At 36.4% G+C, this 6,825-nt stretch overlaps 1 long non-coding RNA gene across 1 annotated transcript in view; it reads left to right on the top strand.

The window, feature by feature from the left end:
* The first annotated feature begins 325 nt into the window (after positions 1–325).
* Positions 326–6,825, top strand: part of LOC125118672 (uncharacterized) — a 39,440-nt gene continuing 32,940 nt past the window's right edge. Inside the window, exon 1 of the long non-coding RNA XR_007132869.1 lies at positions 326–380. This is a non-coding gene — a long non-coding RNA (uncharacterized LOC125118672). The remainder of the gene's footprint in view (positions 381–6,825) is intronic.

Below are 6,825 nucleotides of genomic sequence, written 5' to 3'. Positions count from 1 at the left end.
AATTTGACAGCATCCCTCTACCTTATTTGATTAAGAAATGTGTGAGAACCTTGAAGGTAAATCTAAAAAAAAAAGAAACTACAGACTGTATCAATGTCCTTATGATTTTCTTGTCCATGCCAATGTTTATTTATTTTTGGTTAAATTCTTTTGTAAGCAGTGAGTTAATATAAGTGACTAAGCATTTAAAGGAAATTCCAGGGTGGCAGTATTTTGCAAAATTTTCTTTGAGTGTGTGTGTACTTAAACATGTGTATACAATATGGAAGAACAATCAGATATTTGGATTCCAAGTTTGCTACTCTTTTGATTTCTCTTTTATTCAGGATATGAAGAAAAAAGAAAATATGGACTTTTGAAACACATGACACCTCTTACTAGTAAGTAGCACATGACACCCCTTACTAGCAAGTAGCTATTTATGGAAGTAGAAGTCTCCAATAAGAAGTAAAGTACATTAACCTTGTGAATCTATACATACTTGATTTCAAGTTCTCTAAACATGCCTAAATTCAATAGGTATGACTATATTAATTTGTGGCTTTGAGAGGCAATTTGTCCTTAATTCTACACTCATAAATTGTTACTATGATCAAATCATTCCGGGAAAAGTAAAATCAATGTCTATAATGTTAAAACTGGTAATTCGATGAAAATATGTGAGGCTCTCAGAATGTAGAATACTATGGACTGAAATCAAGGAGCAAAACCTGATTAAAAAGAATTTACTGTTCAGAGCTCAAGTGGGCAGCCTGGCTGAGGTTCAAAATGTGGTAACATCACTCCAAATCCTGCACTGTTGGGCAATTAGGAATATGGTGAGAAGCAAAGTAAAAGTAACTTGTAACGCAAAGCAGTTTTGAATTATTTTTTGTAGAAAAATGGCAGATGAATTTGCCTTTAAGAAATAGGCGGTAGGGAGAAAAGGCAGATTTATCTGCTGTGTGTTTATTCCATTTATGTAGCAGCACAAGCGAATATGCAACATATGGATAATTTAAAAGTTCTAAAAGGAAATTTTGAGACTGATTCTTGCCGGCAGTTATAAGAAGCAATTAAATAATACACGTAATTAAGGATAGGGATGACATTTACTAAGAATACTCTAAAACTCAATAAACTATAATCAAAATCTAACTAGTCAGCAATACCTCAAGTTGAATGCAGACTGCAGATTTCTAACAGCTTTTCGGAGTTAAACAGATTTGGAATTCAAGACAATGGACAAAGACTAATTAAGTTGTCTAACATCAGAGGTTCTCAAATTTGAAGGTGCGTCATAATCCCTAGAAGACTTGTTAAAATACAAGTTGTTGGGCTCCATCCTCTAGCTTCAAATTCAATAGGTCTGAAATGGGGTCAGAGAATTTCCATATCTGACAAGTTTCCAGGAAACACTGATGACACTCTCTGGGGGCCACACTTTGAAAACCATAGTCTGCTGGGAAGAGCCGAGAAGCACCGCCTTCACAGCTCGCTTTCTAAAGGTTTTAAACTCTCACAGGGAGATCAGAAAGGCTATTTAAAAATCAAGCAAGAAGTTGTAAATACCCTATGGTCGAGGTACACTATACAATAATTCTTTAAAATCATGTTTGGATCTTGAGCTTAGAATTTCGAATAGGTGGTGTAGCCTCACTGTATAACAATTGTGTTGTTAGAATTCACCTTTGAAGAGAAGAATTTGATCAATCATTATCTTTGTCAGAATGAAGTTTCACAAAGAGAAAATAGTTTGAGGGTTGCTTTTTGCAGAATTGTCATCTAATTACTCAGGGTTTGAGTTATCAGTGCATGCTTTTGTTCATAAATAATTTGAAATTAATTTTCAGTGTTTGCTGAGTATGAAAAAATAATACTTTTATTTACTTATAAGGTGTTAGTAGTAGGTAGGTGGTGTGATTTTGCTTTAAAAGTTACACAGTTGTCTGGCATGACTCTACTACTTGCATAACAGCCCATATATTTCTACTTTGTTTACCAAATATAGAAAATTATATGTTTATAAGATGTTATGAAAATTTAGGGAAAAAAATCACCCCACAACCAAAATCCTTTGAAAGATCTGTCTGTAAACATTTTATGTGTTTATGAAGAAACCTGGAAAAGTTAGTGAACTATATGAAGCATGCAAATGTTTGTAATCCTTTAATGAAATGTATGGTGAGTTTCTGTCGTTAACTAGGATTCTGCAATGAAAAGTCTCCACACTGCAATGTGTGTCAGCACTGAATAAGACTAAAGTCTATAATAAAACCCAGTAAGATAATGTCAGCCAAGAAATCAAAATAAAATAAAAATTTTAAAAGCATTAAAACTTTATATGCTCTTACTCAAAGGAGTTTCTCATTTTTCAAGATGTGCTAGTAGAATGATAAAACATTGTAAAATCTTACCATGTTGCAGAGAATAAAATAAGAAGGGAATAATGACAATATTGAAAGTGAACCATGCGCATTGTATTATAGAGAGCAGCATGCAGATTGGCGATGGGAGCAGGAGCAGATGGTGTCCATAGTAAGTGAAGAACATGCTCCAATGCTGTAAAATATTACTATGTGCTATTAATACACAAGGGAATTGAAACATGGGTAAAAGAAATCAAAATTATTCTGGGTAACCCTGACTGGATGTCCAGACCATATCTACATTTTCATCTCTACAGAGAAGGAAGAGTTGAGGGAAGGCAAGAAAGGATGATGAGGGAAATCTAGGAAGAGTAATTATCTTCAGCTGCAGGTGATTAAAAACCTTGCATAAAATGCAAATGAAGGAAGACAATAAGCAAATTTACTGTCTCACGTGATGTGGAACTCATATACAGGCCCAACTCAAGGCTTGGTATGCCAGGGCTCCAGATCAGTGGCTTAGAGATTCACCTGGTCCATTTCCTCTAATACCTTCAGAACACACTGTTGTTGAAGGGCAGTGTATGAAGAATCTCTTTATACCTCTTAGATGCCTGTTTGGCTCTTGACTCTGGCTCTCAGTAGATGTGTGACACTGGGTAAATTATTTAATTTCTCTGCAGGTCAGGTTTCTCTGCTCAAAACTGAAGATGGTGGAGTTCCCATTGTGACACAGCAGAAACTAATCTGAGGTTGCGGGTTTGATCCCTGGCCTCGCTCAGCGGGTTAAGGACCTGGCGTTGCCATTAGCTGTGGTGTAGGTCACAGACATGGCTCAGATCCCATGTTGCTATGGCTGTGGCATAGGCCAGTGGCTATAGCTCCTACTCAGCCCCTAGCCTGGAAACCCCTGTATGCCATGGGTGCGGCCCTAAAAAGCAAAAAAAAAAAAAAAAAAAAAAAATGGAAGTTGGTGTCCTCTTCAGCTTTATAATACAAAGATATACATGTAAAGGGCTGAACACAGTGACTGTCAAATCTCTCCCAAATCGTGGCAGTGATGATAATGGCTCTGATGATGTCACTCTGAGGATTTAGATAGATTTGTGTCCTGTGGGAGACGATGTGGACAGAGAAATGGCATTCACCTTTGTGTCAACAGTAGGAAGTTGCATATTTCTTTCTAGAGAAATCAGTACCCTACCACACTTACCCCTAAATACACATTTATATGCAAGCACTCTGTAAGTAGAGACATTAGGTGCTTGTCTGGTGTTTAAGTGCAATAGCTTCTGCTCCTCCATCCATAGTCCAAAGAAGGCAGCAACGGTTTCAGCAGTAACCTGGCAGGAATGGCATAAGCATTTTTCATTACCTATTAGAGCCCATGTTCATTTCTTCTGTCCACAGTTACTTTGTGCTTCACACATCTAATGTTTTTTAAAGTATAGTTGATTTACAGTGCTGTGTCAATTTCTGGCTGTATAGCATAGTAACCCAGTCATACATATATATAGCTAACTTTTCTGTGGTATGCTTGGCCTTTTAAAAACCTATTCTTATAATTTCCTTAATTTCACAATTTCTTTTCTGAACCCTCTGTAACACTGGTTTTGTTGTGGATGCTTCTTCCATACCTAGCAATGACTTTTCCCCAAAAATACATTTTAAAAATTATATTTGCATTGTTTTTTTTTTTTCCTTAACCAAGTGGATAATATTTAAACTATACATGATGGTGAGGCAATTTTTTCCACAATGAAAGATAGTAATAATAAAGTAACAATACTAAACTAATAATAACATTAATTTTAAAAATCCAGGATATATATAATACATTATAGAATTAGAAACAAATGCCTTTGGGAGTTCCCACTCTGGTCCAGTGGGTTAAGAATCTGACTGCAGTGGCTTGGGTCACTGCATAGGTGGGGGTTCAATGCCTGGCCCAGTGTAATGGGTTAAAGGAGCCAGCATTGTCACAGCAGTGGCTCAGATTCAATCCCTGGCCCAGGAACTTCCATATGCTATGGGTGCAGCCATTAAAAAGAAGAAGAACAAATGCACTTGGGGGTTAGCTGTTTGATGCAAGGCAGAAAACACCATGATAAAACATATACTCTTACTTTAATCAATTTGAAAAAAAAGATCACAATTTGGATTTCCAGAAAAAAATATATATATATTTGTCTTTTTGCCTTTTCTAGGACCGCTCCCACGGCATATGGAGGTTCCCAGGCTAGGGGTCGAATCGGAGCTACAGCTGCTGGCCTACACCAGAGCCACAGCAATGCAGGATCTGAGCCCTGTCTGTGAATTACACCACAGCTCATGGCAACACCAGATCCTTAACCCACTGAGCAAGGCCAGTGATCGAACCCGCAACCTCACGGTTCCTAGTCAGATTCATTAACCACTGAGCCACAATGGGAACTCTGGATTTCCAGAAATATTTTTGAATGATTCAAATACAGATCACAACTGTGGGAATCGGGTTGAGGGACAATATTCAGGCCAAAACATTTCTTTCCATTTTCATTGGAAGAATATTAAAAACTACTGAATATGTGATTGAGAACCTGAGATTTGTTCACTTGAATAAATGACTTGCTCAGTGCACTGACAACATAATATCTCACAAAATGTAAGTTTAATAAAGGCTGAGGTTTTTGATATTTTTTTTTCATAGTTATATTTCTAATACAGAAGTGAATGTGGTACATGCAGGTACTAAATATTTGTAGAAGGACAATTTAGGGTTAGCAGACATCTTGATTACCTCTAAATATTCATTATATATTATCTCATGTATTTTTATAATCAATATATCTAAAAATTTATTTAAAAAATTTTTGACATAGATTCAGATATATAAATTGCAACAATAGTACAGAGAATTATTGTATATCCTTTAATCCCCAAATATTGTCATGTACTCTTTCTTTCTGTATTCATATAGTAGATATAAAAACTTAAATATTTAGGGGTAAAGGACACTCACAATTATAATTATCAAAAAAGAAATTACCACTGGTACAGTATTAGTTCCTCTGGTGACCTTACTCATATTTCACCAATAGTCCCTATAATATCCTGTGTAGAAAAATCAACCCCTAGATCATATGTTACATAAAGTTATAAAGTCTTTTTCTCTCCTTTAACATGAAAAAGTTTCCATCTTTCCTTGTCTTTTAATACCTTGGGTTTTTTTTTTGTTTTTTTTTTTGGATGAGTACAGATCAGCCATTTTATAGAATGTACCTAGATTTGGGTTTGTCATTGTTTTCTTACGATTAGATTCACATTATGACTTTTATAACACAAGGACCATAGTAGTAATATCACATTGGGGTTCACATGATGTTGATTTTTTTCCACACCTGCTTTTTCTGACTTTGGTCGCTTAATATGTTTGTTTTTTTACTGCTGTTTTAACATCATAAGTACCTTAAAACAATACACATTTATTATATTGCAACTCTGTATATTAAGAGTCAGGTGTTGGTAGGGCGATTTTCCTTCCAAAGGGTTTAGGGTCCCATTCTTTATCTTCAAAGCCAGCAGCATTGCATCTCTCTGTTCTTTTTTCTATAGTCATATCTCCTTCTTATAGTTGGGAAAGATTCTCCACTTTTAAGGATTTGTATGATTAGATTGAATGTACCCTGGATAATCCAACACATAGCGGAGCCTCAAAAAACACAGGTTTGAACTGAGCAGGTCCACTTATATATGGATTTTTTTTTTTAGTAAGTATTTACTGCAGTGCTGTATGAATCACAGTTGGTTGAATCTGCAGATGGAGAACCACAGATATGGAGGATTGACTGTTAAGCTATACTTGATTTTTTTAAACTTTATTTCATTTTATTTTTTGTCTTTTTAGGGCTGCACCTGCAGCATATGGAGGTTCCCAGGCTAGGGGTTCAACTGGAGCTGCAACTGCTGGCCTACACCACAGCCACAGTGATGCTGGATCCAAGCTGCATCTGTGACATACACCACAGCTCACTGCAATGACGGATCCTTAACCCACTGAGCAAGGCCAGGGATCAAACCCATGTCCTCACAGATACTAGTTGGGTTCGTTATCTGCGGACCACTACGGGAACTCCAAATTTTTTTGAATTTTAAACTGTGCAAAGGGTCAGCACTCCTAACTCCTATGTTGTTCAAGGGTCAAGTATAATCTCCCTTCTCTAGGTTCTTAACTTTAATCACATCTGCAAAATCCCCTTTGTCATATAAGGTACACACAGAGGTTCTGGGAATTAGGACATAGACATCTTTGGAGGGACATTGTTATACCTACCATCCTCAAGGTGGTGTTTGCCATGTCTTCATTGTACAGTTACTATTTTCTCCTTTTCATTTGATCATTGCATTGCAGGAGATAGTTTAGAATGATGTAAATATCTTGCTACTCACCAAACTTTCATACACTGGTTTTAGCAGCCATTAATGATTTATACCTTGG

The sequence above is a fragment of the Phacochoerus africanus genome, chromosome X (assembly GCF_016906955.1).
Source record: "Phacochoerus africanus isolate WHEZ1 chromosome X, ROS_Pafr_v1, whole genome shotgun sequence".
Taxonomy (NCBI): domain Eukaryota; kingdom Metazoa; phylum Chordata; class Mammalia; order Artiodactyla; family Suidae; genus Phacochoerus; species Phacochoerus africanus.
This window is presented reverse-complemented; position numbering and strand designations above follow the sequence as displayed.